Below are 14,607 nucleotides of genomic sequence, written 5' to 3'. Positions count from 1 at the left end.
TATGTGTGACTCTCAATTGCAAATAACCACGGACATAAAAGACTAATCTTGAAAATCCAACTCCTTACAAGTCACAGATAAATGTTTCATCCAGAAAATTGCAAAGAATGTTCTCTAAACTTCAGAGCACAACTAATTCTACAGGTAAATCTGCCATCATTTCGGATTCTATTGAACACTTCACCAACAAAGCCCTTGATGCTGTTGCTGTGCAAAACCCAAAATAATGAAACAAGCTACCAAAGCATCCAACAAGTGGTTGGACCCAAATTCCAATAGCCATTCAAAACAGTTAAGGCCAATAACTGTGAAGAGACTGGATGAAAACCATATCTGATAATATTACAGAAAGCCATATAAGCTCCTACCTTAATGAAATCATTGTCAAAGAACAAGGGAAAATTTGGTTAAAATCTTCAGGCAAACAGAACCAGAACTTTGAAGCTAAACCGTACTGCTTCCAGTTAGTTCTGTCAAAAATTGGTTACCTTCTGCAAAGACAAGATCCTGAGGATCATGGCTATTAAAATACTTGAGAAAAAATAACGATCTCTATTTACCTCATCTAAATTATTAAGCATGTGCTGTTCCCCTATTGAGTGATGGCCAAGTGATAATAGCCTCCTGAAGAACCAGAACCATCTTTATTCAAGTCAAGACTTGCTCAACTTCTGCAAATAAAGACCAAATTGACACATTAGTATAAAGTCAAGTCATTAACAGTGTTCAGCAAGGGAAAGCGCTGAAACAAGTTGCTATCACTCCTTTGCTCAAATAAAAACTACAGCCAGCCTCTAGAGCTGGCAAACTACAGATTTATACCTGACCCCCCCCCCCCCCCCCCCCACTAGCGAAAATCATAGAGCACAAGGTCACATATCACCTTTAAGAATCTCCAATTTGGAAAAAAATAGGATTTGCATGAATATATGTGCCTGGTGATAAATAGCTGCCCATTCCTTACATTGTGCTCTTCAACAATATATTACTACATATACTACAAAAAATATGGAGGCAGTCAACATTAATTTGCTGCATTGAGCAAAAAGAGTCTTCTCTTTATTTTTTCTTCATTAATCGAAGAACATTCCCACATTAGATAATTGTCTTTCTTCCATATTCTCAAATGCTAAGCTAAGAACAGCCAAGAAGTGTTTCATGAATGAAATTTGCTGCAACTGGACTCAATATACTTATGCAATTAATACCCTACCTAACCCATTTTTTTCAATTGCATTCATTTACCTACTGAGTGCTTCTACCTCCTATTACATTCTCCCAAAATGTGTAAGAATAGGGCTCATTTTATCCTACAATTTGTGCTTGTCCATATCAGTTTTAACAGTAATATGTTTTCAGAAGAATGCTTAAACATTTTATCTTCAAACCATCTGTATCTGTATGATTTTGATTGAGTTCCCAAATGTTCGAAATTGGATTTTTGGTTGACTGAGCCCTGGGCAAGCAACAACTACAATTCTAGTGAGGTTAAGTGTCAGGCAAACCTTGAATTAACCTGTGCTCACACTCTGGTAGCTTGGCACAGAGCAGTCAAGCGTAACTCAGAGGCAATGTGCAAAGTATCTGTGCACCACTTTAGACAGTAAAACAGCGAAAAACACCACACAAAAGGATGAAAAAAAATGAGGTGTGCAGTGGAGGCGATGTGTTGGTTACGATGAGCACAGAGGTTGCAATGAGGAGCTCCAGCGTCTAGGCTGCATTGGGGATGTGAAGACCTTGCGCTGAGAAAAGTACTACAGTGTCAGTTCTCAAGGCAATGTGCCAGTTCTAAGATGTGAGGTGTAGCAGTGATATGAGTTTGGTTGCATTAGGTCCTATCCACGTCGCAGAGAGGATGCATCGCTTCTGTTCCTCGCAACAGTGGGGATGCGTTGATACTGCTCCTGCAGCAGAGGAGGCATCTATTTGGCTTCAGCAAACACCTTAGGCCCATTCCCAAGGGTCCAGGACTGAAGTAGCACCACTTGGCAAGATAGAGGGAACAGTCCAGGAGCAGGGTGGTTGGAAGTATTTTATGTCCCTGAGACTTTGGATCTGGAGGCTAGCCAGATAGCCCTTGGAGTCACTCTGGGTTCAAGTGATGCAGGTCCAGTCCTTCTCACCAAGGCAGGGGAACAGCAAACAGCAGGGCAGCTCAGCAAGGCAGGAGTCCAACAAAGCAGCAGTCTCACAGAGTGGCATTTCTTCAGCAGTATAGCAGTCCTTTTTCCCCTGCAGAGTAGTCACAGGTCCAGAAGTGTACTGAGTTGGTGGTGTCAGAGGTCCAGTAGTTATACCCATTTGGAACTTTAAAGTGGAGAATACTTCACAGACAGGCCTTTGAGGTTCACAAAGGTCCCACCCTTCCTGCCCTGGCTCCAAACTCACTACAGGGGTTATGTAGCCCTTTCTGAGGGGAAGGGGCACTGCCTATTCAGGTGTAAGTGAGCCTATTCTCAGCTCCTCTCTCCAATCCTCCCAGGATGGCCCATCAAGTCAAACCTAAGCTCCTATTATGTGTGGCTATCTAGAGGGACCACACAAAGCCCAGCTGTCACCCAACCCAGGCAAGTGATCAGAGACGAGCAGCAGGCAACAAATGGCTAAAGTCAGAGAGAGAATGCTAACTTTGGAAAAGCATTTAACAACAAGGGGTGGTGATGGACAGAGTTTCTGAATTAAGCAGAATACTCTCACCCAGTCAAGAGATCAGGGCTAGATCCAACACCGTTTTTTAGCTCACTGCACCATCCCAGTTCAGAACCTGGCTATATGCAAATTAGTCTGTTCCTGTCCCAGTGCATGATCGGAACAGGGCAAACCAAACTACCAAGCCAATTCTTACACTGCGAAGGAAACAAACTTTGGAAAAGCAGCATTTTCCCAATTGTAGTATGAAATCCGACTTCACCATACATTGTGATTTGAAATTGTGATTCCAGACAACAAACTCAACAAGTTTATTTCTTCCACATTGTGAATTACACTTATAAAATGTAATGTGGTAATCCCAATGTTATCCCATCTGAGAGATAGACCTTGGTATAGTGAAAAACGGCTTTAAGAGTTTTTCACTACCAATACATGTTCTGCTTTTTAAATACATTGTACACAGCCCTCTGGGCTGTCAAGAGCCTAGCTTAGGGTTGACTTACATATATAAAAAGGAAAGGATTGGGACTGTAAAAGTTTTATTTTGCCAGATCGACATGACAGTGTAAAATTGCACACACCGGCTCTGCAAAGTCAAGCCTGAGACGTGGTTAAATGGCTACTTACGCTGGTGGTACAATAAATGCTGCAGTCCCACAAGTAGCATTTAATTTACAGGCTCTGGGCACATGTAGTACCAGTTTATTAGGCAATTATAAGTAAATTAAATATGCCAATTGAGGATAAGCCAATGCTACCAGAGCCATAACACCATATTATATTGTATGTATTTAATATTTATACCGCGCATCTGTCACCCTACGGGTATCCTGGCGCCAGAAAGGAAAAATCAGATGGAAAAAAACAATACAGAAATGTTTGTGTCAGGTGGAAACGACAGTCAATACTGTTTGATGAGCCTGAAGTCGGTCTTTAGGTTTTAGCAAAGAGCCATGTCTTTAGACTCTTTCTATATTCTAGCAGGGTATCGGTCAGTCTAATTTTTTGAGGCAGTTCGTTCCACAGCCTTGATGCCGAAGTACAGAAAGCTCTACCACCTAGCCTTGACTTCCTAATCCTGGTGGTTACTGCCAGCCCCAAGCTGGCAGAATGCAGAGACCTGGCTGGTTTGTACCAGCTGAGCCTTTCCTGTAATGGGATAGGTCCCGTGTTGTGTAGTGCTCTGTAGACAATGCAGAGAGACGTAAAAGCAACTCTGCTCCCAATTGGCAACCAGTGTAGTTCTCTAAGTGCCAATGTGGTGGAAGAACTACGGGGTCTGTTTAGAGCTAGCTTGGCCGCCATGGACTGGACTCTCTGGAGCCCCTGTAAGATGTAAAGAGGAGCTCCCAGGTATAGGGAATTACAGTAGTCCAGTCTTGCCATGATCTCACTTCGGACCACTAGTGGTCTAGTTGCATCGGGCAGAAGAGGCAAGATCTGTCTGAGCGCTCTCAGTAGGCCGCAGCAGACACTGATGGTTTTGTTTGTCTGTGAGGTCAATTGGAGATCGTCATCCAGCATAACTCCCAGGTTACGCACGGTCTTCACTGGGATACAAGGCTTTGCTCCCGGTGCGAGCCTGATCTCACAGGACGGCTGCTGGCTCATTTTCGGTGTTTGGCAATAGACTACCTCAGTCTTCCCCTCGTTAAATTGGAGAGAGTTTATTTTCAGCCACTTGGAGACCTTACTCATACAGTTCTGGAAGGTCTCCATGGTCACTGCCTGCTTTCCCTCTAAGGAGAACACCAATTGGGTGTCATCGGTGTAGTTAACCAGATCAATCCCATATGACTTTATCATAGGGATCAGAGGCTGTAGATACAAATTAAAAAGAATCGGGCTAATCGAGGAACCCTGTGGTACTCCGTGGCCAACCCAAGACTTGGGGGAGGTAAATGGGGCCAGGGTCACTACCTGCTGTCTGCCCATCAGATAAGATTGGAGCCACTTTAAGGCCCTGCCCTTCACGCCCAGTTTCTCCAGTCTGTGCACCAGGACTGCCTGGCTGACCGTGTTGAATGCGGCCAACATATCCAACAGTACTAGTACTGAGGAGTTGCCACTGTCAGCTCGCATTCGAAGAGTGTCCAACACGGTCGCCAGTGCAGTTTCCGTTCCATGTCCTGGGCGGAAGCCAAACTGATCCTTGTCCAATAGGCAATTATCTTCCAAGTAGCCTGACAAGGATCTACTGACTAATTTTTCTACAATCTTTATCGGGTAGGGCAGGAGCGATATAGGTCTGAAGTGTGCTGGAATTGTGGGGTCTAATGAAGACTTTTTAAGCAGGGGAGTGACCACTGCCTGCTTCCATACCTCCGGCACTACGCCTTCCTCCATAGACTGGTAGCAGATCTGGTACAACCGGGGAAACAGCTCTGGCCTATATTCCTTCCAGATCTTATGTGGAAGGGGATCTAGCGGGGACCCTGTTGACACACTTTGTGCCAGGCTGAGGAAAAGCTCGATTGTCAGAGGGGTAAAACTTTCCAAGGACGATGAGATTGTGGGCGAATCTTCCTCCGCCAGGTGGTCTGCTATATCCTAACTGCCATCTCTACCCTCCTCCAGCCCCCCCACAATTTTAGCGATCTTTTGCTCAAAATAGGTGGCGATCTCGTTGCACAGCTCTTGGGTTGCAACCACTTTATTGCTCATGCATGCGGGTTGTGAGAGGTCCCTGATGATGTTAAAGAGTGTTTTAGTGCTATTGGGAGATTAAAGGATAGTGGTGGCATAGAAGAGTGCTTTGGTTTTAGCTATAGCCCTTTTGTATTCTGTCTGCAGTATTTTCAGAAGTTTTTTGTCTAGCTCTGAATAGCATTTTCGCCATTTTCTTTCTGCCTGTCGGCATTGATATCGCAGGGTTTTCAGCTCCTCATTGAACCAAGGGGCAAACAGCTTTCTTTTGTTCTTAACCTTTTTCAGGGGGGCGTGTCTATCCAGGGTACTTAAAATATGATTGCAGTATTCCTGGTAGTTTAGATCTATTGACCTCTCTGGGTCATAGGCTGTTTCATTTATGAAAGTGGGTTTTGTTTTGTCCATTGACAGTTTAGCCCAATTTCTCCCCCTCCTATAGGTTACCGGGTCCTTACTTCCATTCCCTTCAATTGGTAGGGAGGTCTGAAAATGAACCAGGGAGTGATCAGTCCAGCACTGAGGTAAGATATCAATCATCTTAGTCTCAGTCTGGTTTGCAAAGATTATGTCTAGGATATTTCCGCCTGTGTGCGTTGTTTTTTTTACTAGCTGTTCAAGGCCCCAGTTACCGCATATATTCTGTAGTCCCTTCAGATGATTTCCTAGGAACCCATTGTCCCAAAGGTTAAAATCTCCCAGGATCAGTAGTCTAGCGTGGGTCAGAGCCAAGGCAGCAATGGAATCAAACAGTGCCTGATATTGTGTATCCGCGCCGGGCGGCCTGTAGCAAATTGCTCCGGTCAGGATTCTTCCCTTGGGTTCTTGCAGAGAGAACTCCAATAGTTCTATCCCCGCTATCTCATCAATCTGTAAAGGGGAGAAGTCCCATTTATTCTTATGGATGACCCCAAGTCCCCCGCCCCTTCCTTGCGGCCTCGGTTTGTGGAACAGGTTATACCCTTCCGGGCATGCAAAGCCTAGTTCTACCGAGGTATCTGCACGAGTCCAGGTCTCAGTGATAAAAAGGACATCCGAATCCATGTCCGTTAACAAACTTGCCACCTCCTGATGGTGTTTGACCAGAGATCTGCTATTTATCAGCCCGCAGTAAAGATTTCTAGGGTTTGGTGAATGTGTAGATGGAGATGTTCCCCATATCCCTTTTCTTATGTTAATTAGTTCATCCCTGGAGTACTTTATTCCATCAGCGTTTTCCAGCACCTGGCCCATCCGAGGCACGGACGGGCACAAACGGGCTTTCCTCTGGCGCTCCTCCGGCGCACCGCTGCGCGCGTGCGCTGCGCGCTTGCATGCTGGTCCCCTTAATAGTGTGTGCCGGGAAAGCGCGGCAACACTAGAACGCTACCCCCGACACGTCCAGGGAGCGTCTCTGGCCTCCCACACCTAAGATGGTGGTCGGAAGAAGGAAGACTGGGGATTCACCAAGTGGTGAGTGGTGCTTCTTAAGCTCAATTATAGTGCAAGCAATGCGATCGTAAATGGAAAGGGCAGTGTTTTTAAAATAAATGTTTAAATCAGATGTCAGCACACAGATAATTTTCAAAGCGAGTCGAAAATCACTCAGGTATTACGATAACTTTAAAAGTAGGCAACAATCAACACAGCTTGTCCCTGTAGCAGCTAACAGCGTGCTATTCCTATTCTGTGTTCAGCACGAGTCAACTGGTCCCCTAAATAGAGTTTGCCGGGAAAGCGTGGCAACACTAGAACGCTACCCCCGACACGTCCAGGGAGCGTCTCTGGCCTCCCACACCTAAGATGGTGGTCAGAAGAAGGAAGACTGGGGATTCACCAAGTGGTGAGTGGTGCTTCTTAAGCTCAATTATAGTGCAAGCAATGCGATCGTAAATGGAAAGGGCAGTGTTTTTAAAATAATTTTTTTAATCAGATGTCAGCACACAGATAATTTTAAAAGCGAGTCGAAAATCACTCAGGTATTACGATAAGTTTAAAAGTAGGCAACAATCAACACAGCTTGTCCCTGTAGCAGCTAACAGCGTGCTATTCCTATTCTGTGTTCAGCACGAGTCAACTGGTCCCCTAAATAGAGTTTGCCGGGAAAGCGCGGCAACACTAGAACGCTACCCCCGACACGTCCAGGGAGCGTCTCTGGCCTCCCACACCTAAAATGGTGGTCGGAAGAAGGAAGACTGGGGATTCACCAAGTGGTGAGTGGTGCTTCTTAAGCTCAATTATAGTGCAAGCAATGATATACAACTATGAGGTTATTTGGACTATCCAGAATTACCAGGCGCACTGCCAAAGTATCCGTAGAGTCGATGAAAACTTAAAGTCAAAGTGGTAGTATAGGCAATAGGGCGAACGGTATATCCTCACAACCGTTCAGAAACGGACCAAGACTTGGCCCATAGGGAATGCAAAAAAACAACAATGCCCCTGCACTATACCAATAAGTATGTGATCAAATGGTTCTTAGTTTAGTAATTCAAACAAACATAGGAGCACCAACAAGAGTCAAATTTAGTGGACACTTTCTACATCAAGCAATCCAATTTGGACAAAATAGAGGTGTCACAAAGTTCCGCTGTTGGTGTGATGATTCGGTTTATTGTTCCTACATAGGGGCCAACACGTGTTTCATCGCAGGGAAACAGACTGCGAATCTTCAGGGCCTCTTGGGTGAGGGGCATAAACACATCGGTTTAGCCGTGTTGTATAGTCATATATCTTGACTAGTTCAGCACTATGTATGTTGTGGAAACTTCATAAGACCTGATGAGTCTCGTTTTAGAACAAATGTCGTATGCTCAGTAATCGCAACACTGTTAACTTTAGAGGCAAGGCGGGTACACCTCCTCTTGGTAGCACTCCCTCTTGTGATTCCCGGCGCCGTTTTCCAAGGAACGTTCCTTGGAAAACGGCGCCGGGAATCACAAGAGGGAGTGCTACCAAGAGGAGGTGTACCCGCCTTGCCTCTAAAGTTAACAGTGTTGCGATTACTGAGCATACTGCTTTCTTCTCTCCTCCCGGTATAAACGACATTTGTTCTAAAACGAGACTCATCAGGTCTTATGAAGTTTCCACAACATACATAGTGCTGAACTAGTCAAGATATATGACTATACAACACGGCTAAACCGATGTGTTTATGCCCCTCACCCAAGAGGCCCTGAAGATTCGCAGTCTGTTTCCCTGCGATGAAACACGTGTTGGCCCCTATGTAGGAACAATAAACCGAATCATCACACCAACAGCGGAACTTTGTGACACCTCTATTTTGTCCAAATTGGATTGCTTGATGTAGAAAGTGTCCACTAAATTTGACTCTTGTTGGTGCTCCTATGTTTGTTTGAATTACTAAACTAAGAACCATTTGATCACATACTTATTGGTATAGTGCAGGGGCATTGTTGTTTTTTTTATAGTGCAAGCAATGCCATCGTAAATGGAAAGGGCAGTGTTTTTAAAATAAATTTTTAAATCAGATGTCAGCACACAGATAATTTTAAAAGCGAGTCGAAAATCACTCAGGTATTACCATAACTTTAAAAGTAGGCAACAATCAACACAGCTTGTTCCTGTAGCAGCTAACAGCGTGCTATTCCTATTCAGATAAAACAAAGTCAGAAGAAATGGGAGGAGGAAGGTAAAAGGTTTGGGAATGACACTGCAGGAATGACCATTTTCGAACACGACCCCCCTCCAGCCTAAAGCCATCAATACCTTGATAAACTTCGCTGCATAGGCGAAAGAAGGTGGACAATTGCCCTCCACTACAGAGGCACTTGTAAGTTCTACGCCTTTTGAGATTCAGTTTGACCCCTCCATCTACACTCTACTGAGCCACTAAACTGATCATGATCAACCCTTCTCCTCATCTGTAAACACCATCAATGCAGCGCCTATCCTTGACTTGTTCACAGATGCATCACAGTTGGCAGACAGTAACACTATTGCCAACAAAGTGATGTGACACATTCCAAGCCTTTGATTAGTCTTTCGTCCCCAACCCAAGAAAGATTCTGCCCACAAGGACAGAAACCAAGAGGCAACTCACTAACACCTGTCAGGGTCAGGTACCAGGCCATCCACAGCCATCCACTACAAGGTGGAACGTCTAAGCTAGGACATTGGGCAACCTTCTCTTCCAGCTTTGGGTCTGGCAAGGAGTTCCCAATGGGCTCCCGAGGTGTCTCTGCCCTCTGAGGTATCTCAGATTGAGGGCCAGTAGCCCCAGGTGCTTTGCATCCTAATTCCACTCGACCTCCCACCAGTACAGTAATGTTATCCGGACAATGACCAATCAATTCTGTACCATGAGCCTAACCAGGAGACAGGGGTAATTCCTCCCTCACCCTGTCCCACCATCTGGGCTACCACCTCTGCTTGGGAGTGGTAACCCCAGAAAACTGAACTATCAGGGCACCCTGGGAAGTAACCCCTCTTAGTTCTGTCCTCAGGGGCAACTCATTCCCCAGAATGCAGTCTATGGGCATCTGGGGATTAACTCTGACCCTATTCTGGGTCTCTTCCCCACCCCAATACAGCGAGCCTAGGGCCATAGGGTCGACAAAGACCTGCCCATGGGCCTGAGACACCCTACACACCTGGCTGGTGTACTGGTTTGTGGAAACTAGCCCTTCCACTATCATCCGGCTAACCTTGGTGTCCCACACAGCATTGACTAGGACCCCATTAACTTTCACCTGATGCCTGTGATGAGTCCCACCCTCTGGGGTCACCAGTTCGCCCTCTGAGTCCACCTCCCAACTAAGGGAAATCATGGCATGGTCTATCACCTGCCCCTGGGGACTGCTTACCCCTAATGCCACATTGGCCACCCCTGTAGAGGTCTTAACAGCGGATGGTTTATTTGGACAGACGGACTCCCCCTGCCTGTGTCCTAACCGGGAGTACTCAAAGCAGAGGGTTTTGAAATGGGGTGCCCTGGGCCACCGCCCTTCAGACTCGCAACCAATTTTCTCAGATTGGGCATGTGGTCCCTTTCCTCTTCCTTTTCCCTGGGGCGTGTCTGAGTCATATTTAGCCTCTCCCTCCCTCTGCTGGGGGGGAACCTGAACCACTGTTCATGGGGTCACTACCAGGTATCTTCTTGGACACTCTTGTGCTAACCCAGACGTGCACCTCCTCAGCAAGCTTCCTGGGGTCAGTCAGCTTACTGTCAACTAGGTGCTGTCGCAATTCTGTAAAACAGACACTGAGCATGTACTCTATCATGATTAAACAGTACAACCCAGCATAATCATTACCTTTGCTGCCCCACATGCCAACAATTCAGTGTTTTTCTGGAGTTATCCACAAAATCTACCCAGGACTAGCTAAGGAGCGTCTGGCTGTCCCTAAATCTTTGGAGGAACTTTTCAGTGGTCAGCCCAAGTTTTGCAAGCAGAATGGTCTTCATAGGGGTGTACTTGGTGGTCCCCAATCTCTAGTGTTAGAAGTGTGTCCCTCCCCACAGTAGGCATAAGTTTAAACAACCTCAGTGCCCCTCAGGAGACTTGTGAACCTTCAGTGCTATGTAAGTAGAAAAGCATTTATGTATGTTGTCTCCTACCACATTAATGGGCACCAAATCCTTAGGTATGCAAACCCTTTTTTCTCCTTCAGGTACTGCAGGTATGCTGCCATCATCACTGCTGAAATCCACCTGCCTGGCTTTGGTTTCCAGATCCTTTACATTCAGTTCATGAGTCAGTAAGATTTTCCTTTCCTCAAAGGCAATTTTTTTTGCCTCCTCCTCCATTTTTAATTTTGCCTTTTGCAACTTGAATTTCCTCTCTCTCCTTCCTCCTCATAGCCAGTTCTTCTGGGGAGAGGCCATGGGCAGAAAAACTGCTCGTTGCCCTGGCAAGAAGCTCCAATTCAGTGGCATTTCTTCCCCTTATGCTGTAGGTGACTCCTCTGAAGGGCCATCCTCAGGCTCCTCCATCTTTTCATCCTCTGTGGTTACACCCAGTGCGGAGTGGAGCGAGATTCTTCTCAGGCCTTCTCCACCTTTTGCAGCTCACCTTCCTGGTGGTGCTTTTGGCAGGAAGTCCAAAATCCTTTGAAGAAATCTTTGAGCTGGGCCACTTTGTATACCCCAAGACTGGCCATCTCAAATTCCATTTCTGCAGGTGCAAGTGTAAATCCAGACAGGGACATGATTTAGGAAAAAAACAAAATTGTCAATCAAGGAGAATTTAAAATTCAAATTGGTCTTAGATGTGAAATTGTAGAGTACACTAAGTTATTGTATGTCACTGCACATTCACAAGTACGATCCTCACCGCTGATCACCAATGTTAGAAACTAGGTTGCTGGATGACTGGAGTATGAGCCCTGGTAAAGCAACAACCACTCTAGTCAGGGTTTCAGCCAAACACTAGATTAACCTGTGCTCACCCTCTAGTAGCTTAGCACAGATTACTCAGGCTTAACCTAGAGGCAATGTGTAAAGCATTTGTACAACATTTCAAACAGCAAAACTGTGAAAACACCACAAAAAGGATTCAACACCAGGTTAGAAAACTAGAACTAAGTTTGATAAATAAAATAAGACCAAAACGACAAAAATCCAATTCATAGAACATGAGTTATGAATTTTTAAAGAATAAACTGAAAAATAGGGCTTAGAAGGAAAAACTGCAAACCAGGGATATATAGTCGCGCCTGACCAGGACAAAGTCACAAGTTTATGCTGACCACAATTAAATGTGGGCCAGTTACAGGGACCCAGTTAGGCTTGCTGAACCAAAGTACCTTAAATCCTTGTTGTGAAGCATTGCGTCTGTACAGAATCTCGCAGTAGAGGTGATACATTGGTTCTGCGCCACGCAGTGGTGGCGATTCCTCAGTTCAAAGATGCAGCAAGGCTGTGGTGCTAATTCCTGCTGTGTCAACGTCAAGGTTCCAGCTAACGGGGCTTGCAGTACAAAGACAGGAGTCAAGGATGCGTTATGCATTTGGGGCAATGCGTCAGTTCCGATGAGTGCAGAGGCTGGGATGTGAAGTTTTAGTGCCATTTTGAGGCTGCCGTTGACAGGGGTGTGAGGACCTTGCGTTGCGAAAAACACTGCACTGTTGGCTCTGAGGATGAATGTACAGGTACTAAGATGCAACGCGTAGAAATGATGGGAGCCTGGTTGTGTCACTTCCGACCCATGCAATAATAATCCACATTTGTTAAGCACGAACAATCCCCCGTAAGGGTCTCTATAGGCGCTGGGTGCCATCGGGAAGAGATGATGCATCTGTTCTGTTCCTCACCACAACGGCATTGAGTTGATTCTTCTCCCTCAGCATAGGATGTGTCAGTTCGCTAGAGCAAATACCTTAGGCCCACTTCCAAGGGGCCAGGACTGGGATGGCACCACTTGGCAGGGCCAACTCACAGATGGCAAAGTCCAGGTACAGGAGCAGGGTGGTTGGAAGTTTTTTATGTCCGTGAAAATTCGGATCAGGAGGCCAACCAGTTAGCTCCTTGAGTCAAGCTGGGTTCAAGTGAAGCAGGTCCAGGACTTCTCTCCCCGGCAGAGGAACAGCAGAATGCAGGGCAGCTCATCAAGGCAGGAGTTCAACAAAGCAGCAGTACAGCAGAATTGCTGTCCTTCCGCAGCACAACAGTCCTTCTTCCTGGCAGAGTAGTTACAGGTCCAAGAGCAGGGTGGTTGGAAGTCTTTTATGTCCCTGAGAATTCAGATGAGGAGGCCAATCAATTAGGCCTTGGAGTCACTCTGGGTTTAGGTGAAGCAGTTCCTTTCCTTCTCTCTCAGGCTGGACCACATCAGGATTCAGGGCAGCTCAGCAAGGCAAGAGTTCAACAAAGCAGCAGTACAGCTGAATGGCAGTCCTACAGCAGCACAGCAGTCCTCCTTCCCGGCAGGGTAGTCACTGGTCCAGAGTGTACTGAGTTGGTGGTATCTGAGGTCTAGTAGTTATACCCATTTGGGCCTTTGACGTGGAAGAGACTTCACAGACAGGCTTGTGAGGTTCACAGAGGTCCTGCCCTTCATGCACTGGCTCTAGATTGACTACAGGGGTTATAGAACCTGTAAGAACTGGGACCACCAGTTCTCCGGGGGGGTAGCTTGGCTCGAGCAGGAAGGCGGACAGGGGCTTACGTGTAAAGCAGCTACTTAACACACTCATCCACTGAGACACGAAGTGGGCGCAATAATGGAGACCACACCAGTAGTTGTGTTTGAAAATCAAGATCTTTTATGTAGGCTTAAGATCAAAGCAATTAATGTATTAGCAAATCATCAGCATTTCAGTAAAGTACCACATTAGAGCTTTTCATGGACGCCTTTCAAAATGCATTTCCTGTAAAATCGTGAAACATTTCATTAAATACTTTCAGTGAAGCAGAAAACTTGAAATAACACAGCTTGTCAAGTTATACTCTCCAGCAGGCTAAAAGGGAACTTTCATAAACCATGGCCTAACATTTCAAATGGCAGTTCTAAACATTACCCCTTGTAAATATCAGCAGTTCAACACCAGATATTAGGTTATCAAAAGCGTGCTGGAGTAAATCAATAAGTGTCAGGGTTTAATCCCATCCAGATTCCTTGAAGCCCGCCCCTGCAAGAAATTCAGTACAGGGAAAAAGATCACCACTTCATCAGCAGGCTTGGAAACATATAAGCAGGCATCATCAATACAGACGGCCACCAGTCAATGGGGTGCACGTTCTGGTTAACAACTTGGTCCGAACATTCAACTCAGCCTACACCTGCTCTCCAGGCCTGCACCAATATATGGTTTCAGTATTTGAGGCTCGATAAGGCCAACAGGGCCCAGTCACAGTGTTCCCCGGGGGAGGGGCGAATTCAGGGCCCCAACCGGCCTTCCGCCCTCCTCCCCGGAGGTTACCTCTTGTCTTCGGCCCTCTGGGGTCCTTGCGTGCGTCGGGGAGCTGAGGGGAGGGGCCCGACCCTCCCGTGGCCTCCCTCGGCCAGCGCCGGGACAAGGGGCAGATGAGGGGGTCTGGTGCTTCACAGGCAGTCAGGCGCGGCCTGCGGGGCAAAGCGGAGGGGGCTCCGCAGGTCCTCAGCCCCCTTCGCTGTGAGACGGTGCCTCCCCGGGTGCCGGGCCCTGAGAGTAGGGGCTGGTTCTGGGCAGCCAATGGCTACGCGGCTTGGGCGGGGGCGCGGCCCATGACGCGGCTGCGCTCCCGCTCACGTGACAGGGGCCCAGGCAGGCTTCGGGCCTAGCGCGGCCTGGCAAACCTGATGCGGCGGCCCTCTCCTGGCACCAGGGCCGCCGAGGGGGGGATCAATGACGCGACACTCCACCGGGGCGCCGGGGGAGTAGAAG

At 46.8% G+C, this 14,607-nt stretch overlaps 1 protein-coding gene across 1 annotated transcript in view; it reads right to left on the bottom strand.

Moving 5' to 3' along the window:
• Window positions 1-14,607, bottom strand: part of LOC144768577 (sulfotransferase 1 family member D1-like) — a 207,744-nt gene that overhangs the window by 171,212 nt on the left and 21,925 nt on the right. The gene's annotated exons all lie outside the window — the stretch shown is intronic.

Source organism: Lissotriton helveticus, chromosome 7, assembly GCF_964261635.1.
Source record: "Lissotriton helveticus chromosome 7, aLisHel1.1, whole genome shotgun sequence".
Classification (NCBI taxonomy): domain Eukaryota; kingdom Metazoa; phylum Chordata; class Amphibia; order Caudata; family Salamandridae; genus Lissotriton; species Lissotriton helveticus.
Note: the sequence above shows the minus strand (reverse complement) of the source record. Positions and strands in the feature narration are given on the sequence as shown.